Genomic DNA, 22,054 nt, shown 5'->3' with positions numbered 1-22,054 from the left:
TCTCTTTCCATTTGTTCCTTCCTCCTTGCCTGCTTGGGTTTTGCATTCCACCTATTGGGAAGGAGAGCAATGACTACCCCAACAAATGATAAGTCCACTCACATTAAGGTGTTTGGGTGTTGATGTGTGAGTAGGTCACCAGCTACCTACGTTTCAAAGAGAGGCACAAAGAGGTTTGAATATAGACAGACCTGGCTGGCACTGTCCTGTGTGACCAGGCCTCATTAGTGACAGCCTCTGGGACATTCAGCTTCCTCCATAGTAAAAGGAAGGGTCAGTAGTGTGCTAGATGAGGTTGATGAGTGCCATTGTTGAAATACCAGGTATTTAATGAGCTGGAAGTTAAACACTGTTATTATTAAAAATTAAATTACATAAACTTCCAATTAAATTATTTTATTTAAAAAAATTTTTTTTAACGTTTATTTTTGAGACAGAGAGAGACAGAGCATGAACAGGGGAGGGTCAGAGAGAGGGAGACACAGAATCGGAAACAGGCCCCAGGCTCTGAGGTGTCAGCACAGAGCCCCACGCAAGGTTCAAACTCAGGGACCGCGAGATTGTGACCTGAGCTGAGTCAGACGCTTAACCGACTGAGCCACCCAGGCGCCCCACCCATTAAATTATTTTAAAAACAAAAGTTAAAAACCTCAAAACTCATCCCTTTCTAATTGTTTTTCAGTGTTTTACTATTAGCAATGCTTATAAGATACGTATGTGGAAATACTAGTTAGTAGTGTGATACTGCACGTCTCTTCTCAGCTCTGCATTCAGTGAGGTCACGTTGGTTGCTTGAAACTAGCCATGGTGAGCGTGTTTACACTATGGGGATTGTCAAGTGATACAAAGCAGAGCTTGACTTGCTGGCGATTGTCTTCAGACTCAAGGTGATAGTAAAAATGTTAATGAAGATTAAACTTAACACATTTGATGGCTGTGGCTGTCACGTTGTCAGTAGCCTCCCAAAATTGAAATATTTTCTCAGTATTTGAAAATTATCATGATTTCAGCAAAGAAGTTGCTCCCATCATTGAACAATAAGTGAAGTTCTGGCATACATCTTCATTGTTTCACTTTTGTCTTACTCATCAATAGAAACAAAAATGTCAGCCAACATTCAGAGCAGAACTGCACTCTGTCACTAATGTGAGCAACTTCTTTGCTGAATCGGATAAAAATCAAGCATTTATTTATAGTTTGAATTCTTGACACTTGTTGGTGAAATAATTATAAAAAGTGATAGTGGATTTTGCAAGAAATAGCAGGTTACACTGAAGTGTATGGAATTACAATAAGGAGTCTTGTGATTTTTATTATTTGTAAATCATGTGCTAAAACATTCTTTCTACCAGTCAACTGGTTTTTAAAAATTTACCAGCATATCACTGAAGGCAGTGCTATTTAAACCCTAGTGCAAATTCCTGTTATGGTATTCAATAAATGACAGCAGGGTTTTGTTTTTTGTTTGTTTTTTTTTTTTAATTTTTTTTGACATTTATTTATTTTTGAGACAGAGAGAGACAGAGCATGAACGGGGGAGGGTCAGAGAGAGGGAGACACAGAATCCGAAACAGGCTCCAGGCTCTGAGCTGTCAGCACAGAGCCCGACGCGGGGCTCGAACTCACGGACCGCGAGATCATGACCTGAGCCAAAGTCGGCCGCTTAACTGACTGAGCCACCCAGGCACCCCGTTGTTTTTTTTGTTTTGTTTTTTTTTTTATTGAGATATAATTTGCATGCTATAAAACCCACCCATAGTAAGTATACAACTTAATGATATAGGCCAGCAGGGGCCAATGGACTCTTGTAGTACTGCTTTAATTGTCCATTCTCAGTGTATTTTAACTCTGACTTAGGCTTCTTCCTTTGCTCAAGAAAATGATATATGGTTAATTTTTATGTAGTTATTAATTCAAATAAAATTGTTTTAAACCTAGAACCAGAGTTCCACACCTGTTTTCCTCTATTTCAAACTCTGTAGATTAGTTTACTTTCTCTAGTTTATTTTTTTTCTTCCTTTCTGGCTTCTAGACAATAGTTTTACACTTCCCTGAGAAGTAACATATGCTGTGTGTTGGGAGCTGAGGAAAGGAACCATTCTTATTTCCTTTTATCAGTCTTCTGAGGTGTTCTTTCAAACTATGAAGCTTGGTGTTAACAAAGTACCAATTTTCACCAGAACAGAATTTTACCACTGTGATTACAGCATAGTAGAGTTGTCTTAAAACCAATTACAGCCCTCATTTTTATCTAGGAAAACTTGTATGAAAATAAATCTATAGGTCTTGGATTTTATTTTATTATTTCAGAAGAAAATAAAGTATTCTATATATCGTTTGTGATACTGATTGAATGAATATTATGATTATTGCAAAATGACAATTTTCAACTCTTATCACTTTCTCTGTATTTATGAGTTGGCATTTTACTGTTGGGAAGAGCCATCCCTTCTACTTTCTGTATTTATTTCTTTATTGTTTATATATGATCAGTATGGACTCATGAATTTCTGTTTTATTTAACGGATTGCAGTCTCTTACTTACCTTATCAATGCTCAGATTGTTCTGGATTTGGCTGGACTTCCTAGATTCAGCTGGTGGTAGTCCTTCAAGCAGGCTCCTGTATCCTTTTGGGCACTCCCTTGCTTTCTGGCATAAGAAGATATTCCAGACTTGTCTTGTACTGTCCTAGCTACAGTCCATTTCTCCTTTCTCCTAGGAGATTTCCTAGGATCTCTGGTTCCTTTTCATGGAGGATGATACCTAGAAACCAAGATCTGGATGCTAGATGTGCTCTATGCTACTAGGCACTTTTAACAGATAAAAGGAAAAAGTCCAAACATGTATGTATCTATACTTAATCATGAATTCATACTGATTACTTCTGTTCTGATCCTACCCCCAGTAGCGTTTCTTGACTTCCTTCATTCCACATTAGTATCTTCTTTCTTCCCAATGATAACTCTGGTTATGATATGAGAAATTTATTCATGGCAATCTATATTACATGTTATGTTGTATATCAATATTTTATTTGATTGGTATTTTATTTTAAAAAAATTTAAAAATGTTTATTTATTTATTTTGAAAGAGAGAGGGAGGGAGAGAATCCCAAGCAGGCTCCATGCTCAGCCCAGAACTGACACAGAGCTCAATCCTACCACCAGGAGATTGCTACCTAAGCCAATATCAAAAGTTGGCCACTCAATCAGTTCAGCCATCCAGGCTCCCCTTAATCAGTTTTTTTTAAATTTATTCTCTACTTCCAGAAAAATAAAAGGCCTATTAAGAAAATAAAAATTAGCACAGTTCATTTTGAGCCCATATTTGTATTTCTTGTCTTCATCCGTCGATAGATAAATGCATGACTGTAGCAAAAGACAGACTATGCTCAGACTTTCAGATATATTGTTAGCATTTTGTTTAGGAGAGCCAGGAGATAACCTCCTTTGAAAGAGGGTTTCACAGAGTTGCTGGGTACATGATACTTTGATATTTATGTTATCAGTGTAAGAATAGAGAACTTTTAGGGGAGGAAATATTCCTGGGTATTAGTGACAGACGTTTTGACTTTAGTCACAGGTTAAGTGCCTGTGTATTTGATCTTTCATATCCCAAATCATCCTTGAATTTAGCTTAACACAAATGTCACAAAATGTATTGCCAAAATGCCAATAAAGAAAAGCAAAGAAATATCTGTAAGATGACCTCCTCTGGTTCTTTTACAAGGAGAGTTCTTCTATCCCATGTGATATGTATTCATAATACTCATGATATCTGATATCGCCACTACCAGTCTGAGTCCTCATTTGAACATAAGCAGGAAAAAGTTTTTAAAACTATTTCTAAGTAATTCAGATGAGTTTGGTTCCAGGCAAATAGTGTGATTGGAAGAACAATGAGAAGCAGGTTTCGATCTATATGAAGTGAGAACTGGCAACTGGATCCATCTGCTATGGCAATAAAATTCTGGGTTCCACTGAGAAACGGGTTATCATCTCATCCTTCTTGAGCTATGTGTGGAGATAGGGAGGACATGAAAAACTCCTGGAGGCTTCATGATTTAGTTTAAGTTATACAACTAAGTTGTTTTTCTAATTAGGATTTTTTGTTTTAAGATTTAACTGAGTGAAATAAGGTGTTATACCCCACCAATTTATAGCAACATTACTTTTTTCCAGAGATGACAGGATCTTCAGAAGTGTGGGTAGGTTACTTTATCAAAGATCCATTCTACTAGATAATTATTAGACAAAACAAACAGCATTCTAATGACAGATTAAAGAGGCTAACTCTGGTAGCATGATGAGTGAAGTAACGTTTCTGAACTGATCAAGAGTTGGATGCTCGGGGTGCCTGGGTGGCTCAGTCGGTTAAGCTCCAGGCTTCAGCTCAGGTCATGATCTCACGGTTTGTGAGTTTGAGCCCCACGTCGGGCTCTGTGCTGACAGCTCAGAGCCTGGAGCCTGCTTCAGATTCTGTGTCTCCTCTCTCTGCACCTCTCCTGCTTGCGCTCTGCCTCTCTCTCTCTCTCTCTCTCTCTCTCTCTCTCTCTCTCTCTCTCAAAAATAAATAAACATTAAAAATTTAAAAAAAAACACACACACAAAGAGTTGGACGCTCAACCAACTGAGCCACCCGGGTACCCCAGAGATGATTTTAAACAACACATGATATGGAATAGGGAACTGAGGAAAGACACACAATCATATGATATATAAAACCCTGCATTTTGGGGTACCTGGGTAGCTCAGTTGGTTAAGCATCCAACTCTTGATTTTGTCTCAGGTCATGATCTCATAGTAGGTGAGATTGAGCCCCATATCTGCGCTGACAATGTGGAGTCTGTTTGGGATTCTCTCTCTCCCTCTCCATCTCTGCCCCACCCCTGCTCACACTTTCTCTCTCTCTCTCTCTCTCCCTCTCTCTCTCAGAATAAACAAACTTAAACACACACACACACACACACACACACATGCAGGGGCACCTGGGTGTCTCAGTTGGTTAAGCATCCGACTTTGGCTCAGGTCATGATCTCACGGTTTGTGGGTTCAAGCCCTATGTTGGGCTCTGTGCTGACAGCTCAGAGCCTGGAGCCTGCTTCAGATTCTGTGCCTCCCTCTCTCTCTGCCCCTCCCCTGCTCGTGCTCTGTCTCACTCTGTCTCTCAAAAAATGAATAAACATTAAAAAAAAAAGTGCATTTCACCTGTTGATGTACTTACTGTTGGTAATACTGCTAGATTTATATTTATGCTGCCTAAAAACATATCATTCTGGTAAATTCTATTTTGCACAATTCCCATAAAAATACATGGTATGTTTATAATTGCGTATGCCATATTCATAACAGGAGAGAACTTCTGATTGACTAGCTGTTGATGAAAACCAAATCTTATGATTTTATACATTTGATGACTAGAGTAATTTTCCACAGATTGGTTTCTGGCTCCATACATTTCAAACCCTTTTTGTCCTCCACTATTTCATGTTAAGAGCAATCGGACACTTTTGTCACATTCATATTGTGATCCGACCCCTGATCCTCTATATACTCTCTTGTCTTCATGCCCAATGAATCAGTAGAGTATAGGCAGTAGGAACATTCCTGAAAGCTGTTGCTACATGGGAGAGTGGGAGAGTGAGTTAGCAATCCCTTGGCTATGAACCACATAAATATATCCCACTAAACCCAAACTAATTGTATCACAACTCAGCTTCCTCCAACCAGATCCCCACATGTCTAGAGCCTCTTCAATACCACCCAGCACAAGAAGAAATGTGACAGAAGGGAAGTCCTGAGTGGAAAGAGACAGGGGTGTCAATCAATTGAGATTAAATTGCTTGCTTTCTTTTGCAAATTTTACATAAATATATGCCCATATGAACGCATTGTTGGCCCCCTCCCAGCCTTGGACAGGAAGAAGGGGAAAGACTTGGAACTTAAGCATCATCATCTGTGTGTAAATCCATCTTGATTCATAAGTACTTTGTCCAGATAAGTGGTAAACTGGATGGAGGCTGTGCCTTTCAGAGAAGAACTTTCACTTGAGTTTAAGGGTCCACTTAGGAGGATTGGGTTTGGAATTATTTTAGGGAAAGGATTACCTAGGGGATTTCCAAGCCTTTGAAAACATGATTGTGCTGTGCTGTCTTCTCATAATTAGAGCTCATCTTTACATTTTCTTTCTTTTTCCTTAGGAAATCCCTTTAAAGTTTCTTTTTAATAAACTGCAAAGAATATTACTCCTAAATTAGCAGGAGACTGTGAGGACTGGCCTTCTCATAGATTTACTGTAAGTACTAAATGACATAAGATTCTAGCATTTAATAAGTGCTCAGTTAAGGATAACAGCAGGATAAACAGTTTGTTAAATGAGCTGAATTGGGGGGGGCGCCTGGGTGGCTCAGTCAGTTGAGCGTACAACTTTGGCTCAGGTCGTGATTTTGAGGTTCGTGAGTTCCGGCCCTGCGTCAGACTCTGTGCTAGCAGCTTGGAGCCTGGAGCCTGCTTCAGATTCTGTGACTCCCCCTCTCTTTCTGCCCCTCCCCTGCTCATGCTGTGTCTCTGTCTCTCAAACAATAAACGTTGGAAAAAAATTTAAAAAAAAAAAAAAAAAAAAGAAAAGTTGTGTCCTTTAAAAAAAAAATGAGCTGAATTGTAGGGTTTGGAAAGTAACTTAGACTTTCTCCTACTGCTGTCTTTAAGCTTAATGTATGTGCTCTTTCTTTCCCACCTCTGGACGACGTTTGGGGAATATCCTATTGTTTTTCTGTTCACTTTCATAGATTAATAAACAGTCTCATTTTCAGATTTTAACCAGCTCAGGAAAGTATAATATCAAAACTTTATTTTTCCCCCCATTTGCTTTAAAGCTTCTCTCTTCCTCCATAACTCAAGGTTGACTGAAGTTTGAAACTGACTGGGGGATGGTGGGCAGGAGTGTACTTGGTTTCTTTATTCTCCTATCCTTCACTTTCTCCCTTACTCACAATTGCTCTTTCTGACCCCTCCAAGTCAGAAATAAGAGATAAGGGGAACTTTTTTTTTTTTAAAAAAAAGCACTAGGGGAAATCATTTTTAATAGGCTACACAAGAAAGGCTTCACTGAGGTGACATCTGAGCTTAGACCTGAACCATGAGAAGGGATGGGGGGAGGTTGGTGGGGAGAAGATAAGTAGGTGCCAATAGGCCACTGTACAGAGTTTGGATACAGTGGGAATCCACTGGAGAGTTTTAAGCAGAAGGGTGACATGATCTGTTTCACTGCATCAAAAGGGCTCTGGATTCTAGTCCTGTAGCATCTATCTGTTCCTCCTTTCTTGGATAACCTCTCTTTGGTTTACTAAACTTGAGATTCTCTCTAATCCAATGTCTGGCCCCAAACTCTCTGCCATCCATAGTGAGAGATTAAAGTGAGCCTTGTTAATGAGCAAACCACCCCCTTTCATCATTTAAATACCTTCTTCCCCAGTGAGCATGATCTGTGTGCTCTTTAACTGAGACCAGTAAGGAGAACTTTTGAAGAACACAAACTTATATGGCAGGTGTTATTATAATCCACAGTTATAGCCCTTCATGTGGCAGATGCCCTAATGCTGGCTTTATTGCTGGTGGGTGTTTCAGTGAGTTCTGCTCTCCTGATTTTGGTGATACCATTTCCATAGCATCTTTATGCTGCTGGATCAATGTATCTCAGCACACAGGACAGAGTCCTTTCAGGATAACTCAAGGCCAGCTACCTTGCTCCATCATGGATGGGAGACTGGCTTGTTCCTGTTGCTCCCACCTTTCTTCGTGTTATGGAGACTGCTTCAGCCATTTTTAAGGAAGGTTCAGGCAACAGTCCCTGTCATCCCCTGAACTCTAGTGTATATGTGTGCAGTTTCTCTGAAATGTTCTTTCTAAGCTCAGCATATTTATCTTAAAAGATACAAGGAGGGAAACAGTTCAACTCCAACTCCCTTCAAAGTAAAAAAAAGAAAAAGAAAAAGAAAAAAATCTCTTCAATCTTTTTCATTCTTGTCACATTCTCAACTTGTCTTATATTTAAAGTAGGGGGTGGGAGTTATAATGGGGAATGGATTTCAAGTTACAGAGCCAGTTTGGAACCACATTGTTGTCCTGTCGCCTATGTGTGGGCACTTAAAACCTGTTTTTCTCATCTTTGAGGGCTCACTGAGAACTGTGAGGTAACAAGAAGGAAAGTAGTTGTAATTTGGAAGTTGTAGCTGTGCCACTTAGATTATCCATATATATATATATTTTTTTTTTCCCTTGGTGTACTGTTATTTTCTCATTCATCCCTGCCATTTTTAGTTCAGGTGGGCTCTAATGCTGTCACTCCTCCATCAACACAGTATGTGTACCATTCACCACCACCAGTCCGACATTCCCTTCGGTTTATGTTACTGTCATTGTTATCACCAAATTTGTGCAGACAGCTTTGCATGATTTGCACTAAAGGAGGGAGGTAATAGTTTGAGGCAGTACTGAATTTGAAAATAATAAAAATATTTTAGATTCCTCATTGCCATCAGAGTCTTTACTTGCTGAGCCCAAAAACCATCCATAAGAACACTAATTTCTCCATTAGTTATATATTTAGAGGACTTTAGGAAAAAGACCTTCCTCTATGAGGGAGAAGATACTGCCTTTTAGGAAGATCTACTATGACACAAAAGCAGCAAACGGTGAATACAACGATTCCAAGAGGAAAGCTGAGAATATGAAGCTAGATTGGAGACACAGATAGAACAAATTAAACTAGGGACCTTCTGACCAAAAATAACGGACTCCATATGGAGGTCGCATGGCCAAGGAGAAGTTTGAAATGCAATATTCTGAAGGCTCCCAGGAGGTCTGAGCACTAGAGGATGATCTTGTATAGATGAAAGTGATCAAAGATCAATTGCAGAAATATGTCAGAGAGCTGAAAACAAATGGCGACTTGGAAAATATGCAACACACATAATTGTTACTCTGGAAGACAGAGCAGTGTACAATCAACCATTGAAAGAAATGCCTTTCTGGAGAGTGAATTGAAGAGGAGAGTCTCCTGGAATCCGTCTAATACATCAGAGGAATTGGTCCTGCAACACCCAAGCCAAAACACTGACTTCATGTCACCCATGGACCTGGTTCCAGTCTGAATACAACTCAGATGTCCTGTGAGGTATGGGAAACTCCTTTATCTTGTGGATCAGAGGGTCTGCCTTCAAAATTATAGGGGACTTGCTGTGAAAAGTAGGGCACTAGAAACCAATCTTGCATTCTTTTGAAAATTTGTATGGGGTCAGTCTTCAAGCTAAGCAAATGTCACAACCTTCTGGTGAGGGAGCAAGGACAGATGACAGAGACAAAAAGCTAGGCAGTGCTAGTATGGTGTGGGGTGATGAATGGTTGGTAAGTGTCTAAATTTGGGAAACTATATTTTATTTATTTTTATTTTTTTAAATTTTGATTCCAGTATAATTAACATTCAGTGTTATATTACTTTCAGGTGTACAATATTACTCATTCAACAATTCTATACATTACTGAGTGCTTAGAATGATAAGCATACTCTTAATCCCCTTCACCTATTTCATCCATTCCCCTCACCCCCCGGTAACCATAAGTTTGTTCTTTGTATTTAAGAGTATGGTTTTTTGGTTTGAATCTTTTTTATTTTGCATTATTTTTATTTTGTTCTTTTGTTTATTAAATTCCACATATGAGTGAAGTCATATGATACTTGTCTTTCTCTGTCTCATTTCACTTAGCATTATACCCTCTTGATCCATCCATGTTGCTGCAAATGGCAAGATTCTATTCTTTTTATGACTCAGTAATATTCCATGATAGATAGATAGATAGATAGATAGATAGATCTTCTTTATCCATTCCTCTATTGCTTTCATAATTTGGCTATTGTAAATAATGCTGCAATAAACATAAGATGCATATATCTTTTCTAATTAGTGTTTTCATATTCTTTGGGTAAATACCCAGGAGGAGAATTAACAGGATCATATGATAGTTGTATTTTTAATTTTTGAAGAGCCTTCATACTGTTTTCCATAGTGGCTACACAAGTTTGCATTCCCACCAAAGTGTACGAGTGTTCTTTTTTTCTCCACATCCTCGACAACACTTATTATTTCTTGTGGTTTTGATTTTATCCATTCTAACTGTGTGAGGTGGTATCTCACTGTGGGTTTTTTTTTTTTTCATTTTTAAGTTTGTTTATTTATTTATTTTGAGAGAGAGCACACATGCACACAGAAGTGAGGGAGGGGCAGAGAGAGAGAGAGACAGAGAATCCCAAGCAGGCTCTGTGCTGACACAGGACTTGATCCCATGAACTGAACCATGAGATCGTGAGTTGAGCCAAAATCAAGAGTTGGGATGCTTAACCAACAGAGCCTGCCAGGCACCCCATCACTGTAGTTTTGATTTGTATTTCCCTGATGATGAGTGATATTGAGCGTCTTTTCTGTTGGCCATCTGTATGTCTTCTTTGGAGAAATGTCTATTCATGTCTTCTGCCCAGTTTTTAATGGGATTATTTAGTTTTTGGTGTTGAGTTGTAAAATTTCTTTATGTATTTTGGATACCAGCCTTTTTCAGGTACTCATTTGCAGATATCTTTTCCTATTCAATAGGTTGTCTTTTAGCTTTATTGATTGTTTCCTTTGTTGTGCAGAAGATGTTTATTTTGATGTAGTCCCAATAGTTTATTTTTGCTTTTGTTTTCCTTGCCTCAGGAGACATATCTAGAAAAATGTTGCTGTGGCCAATGTCAGAGAAATGACTACCCATGTTTTTTTTTTTCTATAAACATAACCTATGAACATGAAACCTATGGTTTCAGGTCTTAATATTTAAGTTTTTAATCCACTTTGAGTCTGTTTTTGTGTATGGTGTAAGACAGTGGTCCACTTTCATTCTTTGTGTGTAGCTGTCCAGTTTTCCCAATACTATGCGTTGAAGAGACCATCTTTTTCCCATTGCATATTCTTGACTCCTTTGTCACAGATAAATTGACCATATAATTGTGGGTTTATTTAAGGGCTTTCTGTTCTGTTCTGTTGATCCGTATGTCTGTTTTTGTGCTGGTACCATATTGTTTTGCATACTACAGCTTTATATTATATCTTGAAACTGGGGATTGTGCTGCCTCCAGTTTAGTTCCTTTTTAACATTTCTTTGACTATTTTGGGGGGTGCCTGGGTGGCTTAGTTGGTTGGGCATCCAACTTTGGATCAGGTCATTATCTCCCAGCTTGTGAGTTCAAGCCCTGAGTTAGGCTCTGTGCTGCCATCTCAGAGCCTGCAGCCTGCTTTGAATTCTGTGTCTCCCCATCTCTCTCTGCCCTTCCCCCACTTGTACTCTATCTCTCTCTCTCAAAAATAAATAAACATTAAAAATTTTTAAAAAATATTGCTTTGATTATTTGGGATCTTTTGTGGTTCCATTCAAATTTTAGGATTATTCATGTTCTGTGAAAATGCTGTTGGTATTTTGATTGCATTAAATCTGTAGATTGCTTTGGGTAGTTATGGACACTTTAACAGTATTTGTTCTTGTAGTCCATAGCATGGGATATCTTTCTATTTGTTTGTGTTGACTTCAATTGCTTCCATCAGTGTTTTATTGTTTTCAGAGCACAGGTCTTTCACCTGCTTGGTTAAGTTTATTTCTAGATACTTTGTTATTTTTGGTGCAATTGTAAATGGAACTATTTTCTTAGTTTCTCTTTCTTCTACTTCATTATTACTGTATAGAAATAGAATAGATTTCTGTATATTGATTTTGTATCCTGTGGCCTTACTAAACTCATTTATCATTTCTAGTAGTTTTTTTGATGGAGTCTTTAGGGTTTTCTGTATATAGTATCATGTCATCTGCAAATAGTGAAAGTTTGACTTCTTTCTTACCAATTTGGATGTCTTTTATTTATTTTTGTTAGTTGCTGTAGCCAGGACTTCCAGTACCGTGCTGAATAGTAGTGGGGAGAGTGTATATCCTTGTCTTATTCCTGATCTTAAAGAAAAAGCTTGAAGTTTTTTTCACCATTGAATATGATGTTAGCTGTGGGGTTTTCGTATATGGCCTTTATTATGTTGGGATATGTTCCCTCTAAACCTACTTTGTTTTTTTTTGTTGTTGGGTGTTTTTTTTTTGTTTTTATTTTTTAAATTTTTTTTTCGAGGTTTTGCCTTTTTTTTTCAATATATGAAGTTTATTGTCAAATTGGTTTCCATACAACACCCAGTGCTCATCCCAAAAGGTGCCCTCCTCTATACCCATCACCCACCCTCCCCTCCCTCCCACCCCCCATCAACCCTCAGTTTGTTCTCACTTTTTAAGATCCTCTTATGCTTTGGCTCTCTTCCACTCTAACCTCATTTTTTTTCCTTCCCCTCCCCCATGGGTTTCTGTTAAGTTTCTCAGGATCCACATAAGAGTGAAACCATATGGTATGTGTCTTTCTCTGTATGGCTTATTTCACTTAGCATAACACTCTCCAGTTCCATCCATGTTGCTACAAAGGGCCATATTTCATTCTTTCTCATTGCCACGTAGTACTCCATTGTGTGTATAAACCACAATTTTTTTATCCATTCATCAGTTGATGGACATTTAGGCTCTTTCCATAATTTGGCTATTGTTGAGAGTGCTGCTATAAACATTGGGGTGCAAGTGCCCCTATGCATCAGTACTCCTGTATCCCTTGGGTAAATTCCTAGCAGTGCTACTGCTGGGTCATAGGGTAGGTCTATTTTTAATTTTTTGAGGAACCTCCACACTGTTTTCCAGAGTGGCTGCACCAATTTGCATTCCCACCAACAGTGCAAGAGGGTTCCCGTTTCTCAACATCCTCTCCAACATCTATAGCCTCCTGATTTGTTCATTTTGGCCACTCTGACTGGCGTGAGGTGATATCTGAGTGTGGTTTTCATTTGTATTTCCCTGATGAGGAACGACGTTGAGTATCTTTTCATGTGCCTGTTGGCCATCCGGATGTCTTCTCTAGAGAAGACCTCTAAACCTACTCTGTGAGAGTTTTTATCATGCATGGATGTTGTACTTTGTCAAATGCTTTTTTTTTCTTTTAATTTAAACTCAAGTTAGTTAACATACAGTGTAGTATGTAGCTATGAGGCTTTAAATTGCAAGCATTGGGCACCAGTATGGTATGGGCAGGAACTAAGATCCAGTGGTTGTGTGACTCAGCAGAACCTTGACTCCAGCTCAGCCAGGGATGCACCGCTTCTCCTGAGGTGATATAGAGGTGAGAATCGAATCGTTGTGACTGGACAGGGTTTATTCCTTATGCAGTTGGCTGTAACAGGTTTCCATGGAGCTCTGCCTGCAAGGTATCTACCTTGGACAAGTTATTCCTTACTTCTTAAGTATAATTTTCTTGTTTGAACTTCATGTAAGTTATTGATATAGGAGGAAATTACTCCATATTTCCCTTCTCTTGAATTTACACCATGCTGATGAATTGGTGCATTGAATAAAGTTTGTTCTGAATGGTTAAGTAAAATAAAATTGGAATTTATATTTTGCTTTGGATATAAAATGCATTTGTGTATCTGATAATCTGAAAATACGTAGCATTTCAAATGAAATTATAAAACCATAATTGGTCAGACTTTTGATAGTTCTAGATGACTTGTCAAGGATGGGAACTACACGTCGTACAATTTATTCATTCAGTCACTAATTCTTTTTGAAAAAAATTTTGAGATACAATTTACATACCATGAAGTTCACCCACTTTAAGTATACATTTCAACCTTTTTAAAGTATATTTAGAGTTGTGTAATAGTCACCATAATCTTATTTTAGAACATTTTTATCAATTTGAAAATAAACCTCATATCTACTAGCAGTCACTACCTATTCTTTTTCTCCTCTCTTCTCTTCCCCAGCCCTAGGTAACCACTAATCTACTTCTTTATTGATTTTCATATTCTAGACATTTAATTACATGGTATCATACAAAGTGTGGTATTTTGTGACTGATTCCTTTCACTAAGTATATCAATAATTCATTTTTTCAATAAATACTGTTAGTTCAGCTGAATAAATTTTTAATATATAATTGGTTTTATTACTTTGGCCATGAATCAGGCAGCATCCCCTCTAGCAAGTAGAGGGCAGCTCCAAAGGGCTACAGAAAAGGAAAGGTTTTTAATGGTAGAGAGGGAACGGAAAAAAGCAATTACAGTAAAACCTTAGATTGCAAGTAACTTGTTCTGTGAGTGTTCTGCAAGACGAGCAAACATTTCTAATAAATTTTAACTTGATAAATGAGCAATGTCTTGCAATATGAGTAGCATGTGACGCTGAACATCACATGATCACAACTGGGCCAATGGTTCTTGACACTTGCTTTGATATAGAAGTGCTTTGGATTACAAGCATGTTTCCGGAATGAATTATGCTCACAAACCAAGATTTTACTGTATTAGCAAGATGCCATTGTTTTAGGCAAAGTCACCTTCCTAAGGGGAGTGGAGGGGGTCTATCTGTAAATTTCCTAGCGCTGACCAGGAAATCCCTATGTTGACTGGTTAAAGGTTATATTTCCGGTGGGCTGAAACTGCAGTTAGGTTAGATATTAAGTCTTGGTTTTCTGACTTGGGACCTTAATCTAAGTGAAGCTGTTTGGGGGTATGTGGTTTGTTTTTAACAATATTCATTGAGCTTCTATTATTTACACAGTGCTATAAGCCTTGGAAATACCAAGATAAATAAGACACTCTTCCCTCAAGTAGTTTAGAGTAGTGGTCCTTGACCCTGTGTATTAGTCAGAGTTCTTCCGAGAAATAGAACCAATAGGACATGTAATATGGTATGTATTTTTATATATAATACTGTATATTTATTATAGAAATGGCTCACACAGTTATGGAGGCTGAGAAGTCCCATGATCTACTGTCTGCCAGCTAGAGAACCAGGAGAGCTGGTGCTATAATTCCATCTAGGTTACAAGATCAGAGAATGAGGAGCATCAATGACCTAGAGCAGGAAAAATGGGTGTCCCAAGTCAATAGAGATGCAAACTGACCCTTTCTTGGCCTCTTTTCTGTTCAGGCCTTCAGTGTATTGGCTAGTGCCTGCTCACATTGGTAAGGGCAATATTCTTTACCCAATCTACTGATTCAAATGTTAACTCTTCCAGAAACACCTTCACGTACACATGCACAAATGATGTTTTACCAGCTATCTGGGTATCCCTTAGCCCAGTCAACTTGATACATAAAATTAACCATCACACAGTGTTAGACCCAAGGTCTCTTTTTCTTTCTTTTTTGTTCCCTCCTCTTTCTTTCTTTTTCTTTTTCTCTTTCTTTCTTTCTTTCTTTCTCCCTTCCTTTCTTCCTTTCTCCCTTCCTTTCTTTCCTTCTTTCTTCTTTCTTTCTACAAATAGTTTGTAAAATTTCTTCTCTATCCCAAATGAAATTTTAATTAACACTTAATGTAATTTACTTATGCATATAATTTTAAAAACATTGTCCTCAGGGGCTGGGGCAGGGAGGAATGGGGAGATGTTTAATGGGTATAGAGTTTCAGTTTTGCAAAACCAATGTTCTGAAGGTTGGTTGGACAACAATGTGAATATATTTAACACTAACAGTTAAGATGGGAAATTTTATGTTATATATATTTTACCACAATTAAGGAAAATCAACATTGTCCTAAATGTGATATAAAAGGGACATAAAAAGAATAATATATTATCAAATAATGTGTGTATCCAGCATTTAAATTTTCAGACACAATTAGGTTGGAAAATACAATGATGTAGTCAATGCTTTAATTTACTGAAATGAATAAGAGAGGTGCCTGGGTGGCTCAGTTGGTTAAGCATCTGACTTCGGCTCAGGTTATGATCTCATAGTTTGTGGGTTCAAGCCCTGCATCGGGTTCTGAGCTGACAGCTCAGAGCCTGGAGCCTGCTTCAGATTCTATGTGAATGTGTGTCTCTCTCTGCCCCTCCCCTGCTTGTGCTTTCCCTCTCTCTAAAAAATTAATAAGCAAACATTAAAAATAAATAATGAATGAATAAGAAGGTTAGAAGTTTTTCCTTACAAAGGAACAAAAAAAGAGCACAGGCATGTGTGGATCCCAGAACAGAAATAGTTAGGATAAGCTAAAACAAACCAGACTAGTTTGTATATGATAGAAAAGAGGGAGAAACATTTAATTTTAGTAGGGAAAACATGCGAAGAGAAATTATGGGCTGTCAAAGGAAAATGACAAAGAATGATTTGGCCATTAACTTATAAATGAAGGGTGAAATAGTTTTCTGTATTATGACATGGAGTGCTAGTAAGAGTATCTCAGAAAACATTTATTCTATCTAAAAATTCCAGAATTTATTGAGTTATAAATCCAGCTTCCAGAAATTAAAAATATGTCAAAGTCTATTCTCTAATAAGCAACAATGAATACAAAATAGACTAGTAAAGGAAATAGTCATACAAGAAGCTATGGAGGGACTATACCTCTCTCTGGGGACTCCCTATTAGAGTTACATAGAAAACATAAGCAAACAAACAAAAAAACCCAACAAGTAACCCAAAAATAAACACATAATTTCAATAAACAATAAACTTACAAAATAAATGTAGGTTTATAACATATATCTTATAAGAGTATGTAAAATTTTTTAACATATAAGAATATGAAATATTTGAGAACTGTCTTTCATTGAAATTCAGTGAGATATCTATGTTTTAATATTTTTTACTAAGCCTATTAAAGTTAGCTTAAAATGTTCTGTTTCATCTTTGTAATTGGTTTTCATGACTTGCAGTAAGCACACTGACTAAACCCACTCTCAACTATATAGATAGCAGGAAATGCTGCCATAATTTAGCTTGTTTTCAGACATGTAGATGTGAAAGTTTTGGCTGGATTCTAAACGTTTTTAGATTGATTAAATCATGGTTTGTCCTCAGGTCCTTTTGAAGATCAATTAATTTCTTTTGAAAACGCTGGCTGACATATTCCACATCTGTTTAAAACCACCCAGTCTGCTATTGTAAAATGTTAACTGTCTTTAAGTCTAATTATCATTGCATCCAAATGAGAGCAGTATATTTCAGAGTCAAGTATCTTTTAATCTGTCCTCATGTTAGATAGATTACACTACAAAGCTAAAAACTATAAAAGTCCCAAGTGAGCAAGGTTATTTTTAACTATTTCATTTGTTGAAAGAGCCATGAGAATTCCCTTCAACTTGAATAAGATTGGTCCCTTTTCCTTAAAGTTTAAGAAGGAGCTCATTGATGCTACAAATGTACCTTTGCAATGGAAAGATCTGACTATCTCTCCTTACCCATGTGATAGCATTAGTTTAATAGAGGAAGGCTTGCTCTTTCCCATCTCCTATGTGAGTGAAAATGAAGGATAAACATCAAAACATCATATATGATGTATTCTGCCCAAAATGTTGAGCATGAGTCTAATTAAACCTATAGAAAAAATTTCCCATTTACAGGGGAGAGAGGGAGGAATAAGTTAAACCGCACCCTGAGGAGACAAACTGGAAACATCCAGAATGTGGAATTGTAAAACACAAGTGGCCTAGTGGAAGAAAGTCAATTTTGTAATTTTTTTTCTTTAAAAATAGGTTTAAGAAATTTTCTAGATTGAAGGAGACTGGAAGAGTTATATAACAAATGCAAAGTATGAACTTTGATTAGATTCCCATTAAAAACAACCAACAAAAAAAACAATTATAAAAGGTATTTTTGGGGGGACAACTGGAGACGTTTGAAAATGACGTTAGACAATTATTCCAAGTTTTGGGGATGTGATAATGCTGTTGTGGCTATGTAAGAGAATATCCTTATATGTAAGAGATTTATGCTTGAGACTTTAGGGGTAAAGTGGCATGATATCTGCATTTTTACTTTGAAATGTTTTAGCCAAAAAATACATATAGGAACCAATTATGGCAAAATACTTAACGATTATTGAATCTGGGTAGTGGGGATATGGATGTTTATTGCCCTGGACTTTTAGTTTTTCTGTATATTTAAAAATATACATATTAATATATAAAATATAAATTAAAATAATTATAAATTGAATAAAGAGAAAGGCCTTTTCAAATATGACTTGGAAGATACACCTCACTCTTTTGCATTATTTCAAATTTGATATTTATCTTTTCATTGGTTATATCAGAAATTCCACAGAAGTCCATAATGTGAGCCAAATCTTTTTAAAAATTTGTTGGAGAACCATCTTATTTGGATAAGACATTCAGACTCTTCATGGACATTTGATAGATTATGGGTAATCTATTATTGAAAGGATTTGAACATTCATTGATTCATGGAATTTATTTCAATAATTATTAGTAATTAAGTATTGCTGATGAATAATGAAATGACTTTTTAAAAACATTTGGTGCAGGGTGCCTGGGTGGCTCAGTTGGTTAAGCATCCAACTCTTGATTTCAGCTCAGGTCATGATCTCATGGTTCATGAGATCAAGCCCCATGTTCGGCTCTGTGCTGACAGCGTGAACCCTGCTTGGGATTCTCTCTCCCTCTCTCTCTGCCCCTCCCTGGCTCTCTCTCTTTCTCAAAATAAATAAATAAACATTAAAAAATTTTAAACATTTGGTGTTTCTTTTTTCCTAATTTTCTTTAATATTCATGTTTGCAGGTATAGTTACCATTTAGTATAAGGTATACAAAATACATACCTTATGTCTTCTATTTAGAACATATATTTTATGAAAAATCAATACTTCAGTTTAAGTATTAGGTATATATAATGCACCCCAGTTACTGTATGCAAACTGATATTTACCGGGGATACTAATGATACATAGTAAATCAGAACACATTAGAAAGTAGAAATGTGTAGGGGTGCCTGGGTGGCTCAGTTGTTTAAGCTTCTGACTTCAGCTCAGGTCATGATAATCATGGTCCATGAGTTCAAGCCCCATGTTGGGCTCTGTGTTGACAACTCAGAGCCTGGAGCCTGCTTCAGATTCTGTGTCTCCCTCTCTCTCTGCTTCCTCCCTGCTCACACTTTATCTCTCTCTCTCTCTCTCTCTCTCTCTCTCTCTCAAAAGTAAACATTTAAAAAAATTAAAAATAGAAAGTATAAATGTATTTATGAAATAAATTATTTTTACATGCATCTGTGATATTATGTATTATATAATTATATATATAATTTAAAAATCTGATCTCACAATTACCCAACTAAATTAAGAATTTAAGTGTAGTTATATGAGCATAATTAATTTCCAAGAAAAATTTTGTTTAGTTATGTGGACAGCCATATTTCCGTAGTTTGACTTTTTAATTTTGCTAATACTGGCATACAGAATTGGCATTTATTGTAATGTGAATTTACTAGAAAAATGAACAAACATAAAACTGTAATTACCCAAAGTAATATCTATCATTTATCACTTCAGTCAGTTGTTTTTTTTAATAAAACCTATATATATATATATATTTTACTTTAATACTAATGTTTCTATTTTTTTAATTATTTTTTAATCTTTATTTTATTTTTGAGACAGAGAGAGAGAGAGAGAGAGCGCAAGCATGGGAGGAACAGAGAGAGAGGGAGAAACAGAATCTGAAGCAGGCTCTGAATCTGAGCTGTCAGCACAGAGCCTGATGTGGGGCTTGAACTCACGAACTGCTAGTCCATGACCTGAGCCAAAGTCAGACACTTAACCAACTGAGCCACCCAGGCGCCCCGATACTGATGTTTTTATTTTGATGAGTAGTATAAGTTTAGCACATCAAACTCATGATCTAATGACCATTACAGTTTAACATAAATTGTGAGTTAAGCATGAGTTGAATTGAAAAATACTTCCAGGTGGTAGCCCAACAAGGTATACATTGTGGCAGTGAAGGAGAGTGACTGCAGATGAGGAAATGCCTCACATATTGTCCGTAGTATTCCTGACATACAGGCAAAGCTCAGCACTATGTTGAGGAAATTAAGAGTAACAACACATTCTTTCATGTATCATTGGATTTACTCCTGAAGAAAGCATGCAGCTTTGTGTTCTGAAGCTCATTTTCTGAACTCCTCTACAGATACAGGTTTCATATAATTGTACCTTTTGTTCAGTGTTAAATGTGTGGAGATGGAAAGAAGTACTATTTTCCAATGAACTAAATACAGTTTTAAGACTAATAGCATAATAAAGTTTTAGAAGCAAAAGGAAACTTAGAAGTGTTTCTGCTACATATTTTTTTCCAATTTTATTGAGAAGGGATTGGCACACATCACTGTATAACTTTAAGGCATATAGCATAATGGCTTGATTTGCTTTTATTGTCAAATGATTACCACAAGAGGTTCAGCTAGCATCCGTCTTCTCATGTAGATACAATAAAAGAGAAAGAAAGAAGAAAAGAATAAAGGAAAAAAAATTTTCCTTGTAACAAGAACTTTTATAATATACTCTCTTAACTGCTTTCCTATATATCATAGAGCAGCGTTAGCTATAGTCACATGTTGTACTTAACATCCTTAGTACTATTTTTTTTATTTATTACTGAAGTATAGTTGACATTCAATGTTATATTAGTTTCAGATGTACACCATAGTAATTCAACATTTCTATGCATTACTTGATGCTCACCATAAGTGTAGTCACCATCTGTCACCATGCAACATATTACAGGATTATTGTTTATATTCCCTATGCTGTAATTTTGGTCTCTGTAATTTATTTATTTTATAACTGGAAGTTTGTATTTCTTAATCCCTTTCACTTATTTTGCCCATCCTCCCACCTACCTCCCCTCTGGCAACCGCCAGTTTGTGCTCTGTATTTAAGAGTCTGTTTCTTAAGAGTCTTGTTTTTTTGTTTTTTAGATTCTACCTATAAATGAAATAATATGGTATTTGTCTTTCTCTGACTTATTTCATTTAGGATAATACCTTCTAGGTCCATCCATGTTGTTGCAAATGGCCAGATTTCATTTACTTATAGCTAAGTAATATTTTGTAATATTCCACTGTGTGTGTGTGTGTGTGTGTGTGTGTGTGTGTGTGTGTGAATTTAGATAGGTATATTGACTATATAGGTAGGTAGATATACTGTCTCTTCTTTCCATTCATCTATTGATAGACACTTCAGTTGCTTCAACATCTTGGCTATTATGAATAATGCCATAATAAAGAGGTGCGTATATTTTTTGGAGTTAATGTTTTTTTTCTTTGGGTAAATACCTAGTAGTGGAATTACTGGATCATATGGTATTTCTATTTTTAATTTTCTGAGGAACCTCCATACTGTTTTCCACAGTGGTTGCACCATTTTATATTCCCACCAACAGTGCACAAGGGTTCCCTTTTTGCCACATGCTTGCCAACACTTGTTATTTCTTGTCTTTGTGAACCTAGCCATACTGACTGGTGTGAGGTGATACTTCACTGTGATTTTGATTTGCCTTTTCCTGATGATGAACGATGTTCAGCATCATTTCATGTGTCTGTTGGCCATCTGTGTATCTTCTTTAGAAAAATGTCTATTCAGGTCTGCCCACTTTTAAATTTGATTATTTGTTTTGTTTGTTTGTTTGTTTGGTGTTGAGTTGTATAAATTCCTTATATATTTTGGATACTAACTCCTTATTGGAATGTCATGTGCAAATATCTTCTCCCATTCAGTAGGTTGCTGTTTTGTTTTGTTGATCATTTCCTTTGCCATGCAAAAGCTTTTTATTTTGGTGTAGTCTCAATAGTTTATTTTTGCTTTTGTTTCTTTTGCCTGAGGAGACATATCTATAAATACATTGCTAAGGCCCATGTCCAAGAGATTACTGCCTGTGTTTTCTTTTAGATCCCTACTATACATTTATCTTATAACTGGAAGTTTGTATCTTTTGACCACCTTCCTCCAATTCCCCCTCTTCTCATCTCCTGCCTCTGGTACCCACAAGTCCTGATATTTTTTTTTTATGAAGTTTTTGTGTGTATGTGTGTGCTTCTTTTTAAAATTGGCTCTAGGGGCACCTGGGTGGCTCAGTTGGTTAAGTATCCAACTGTTA

At 36.8% G+C, this 22,054-nt stretch overlaps 1 protein-coding gene across 1 annotated transcript in view; it reads right to left on the bottom strand.

The window, feature by feature from the left end:
• The window catches only part of RFXAP (regulatory factor X associated protein), a 78,054-nt gene that overhangs the window by 9,821 nt on the left and 46,179 nt on the right, over positions 1 to 22,054 (bottom strand). The window lies entirely within an intron of this gene.

Source organism: Acinonyx jubatus, chromosome A1 (genome assembly GCF_027475565.1).
Source record: "Acinonyx jubatus isolate Ajub_Pintada_27869175 chromosome A1, VMU_Ajub_asm_v1.0, whole genome shotgun sequence".
Lineage (NCBI taxonomy): Eukaryota > Metazoa > Chordata > Mammalia > Carnivora > Felidae > Acinonyx > Acinonyx jubatus.
The sequence above is the reverse complement of the archived record's forward strand: the minus strand, read 5'-3'. Positions and strand labels throughout refer to the sequence as shown.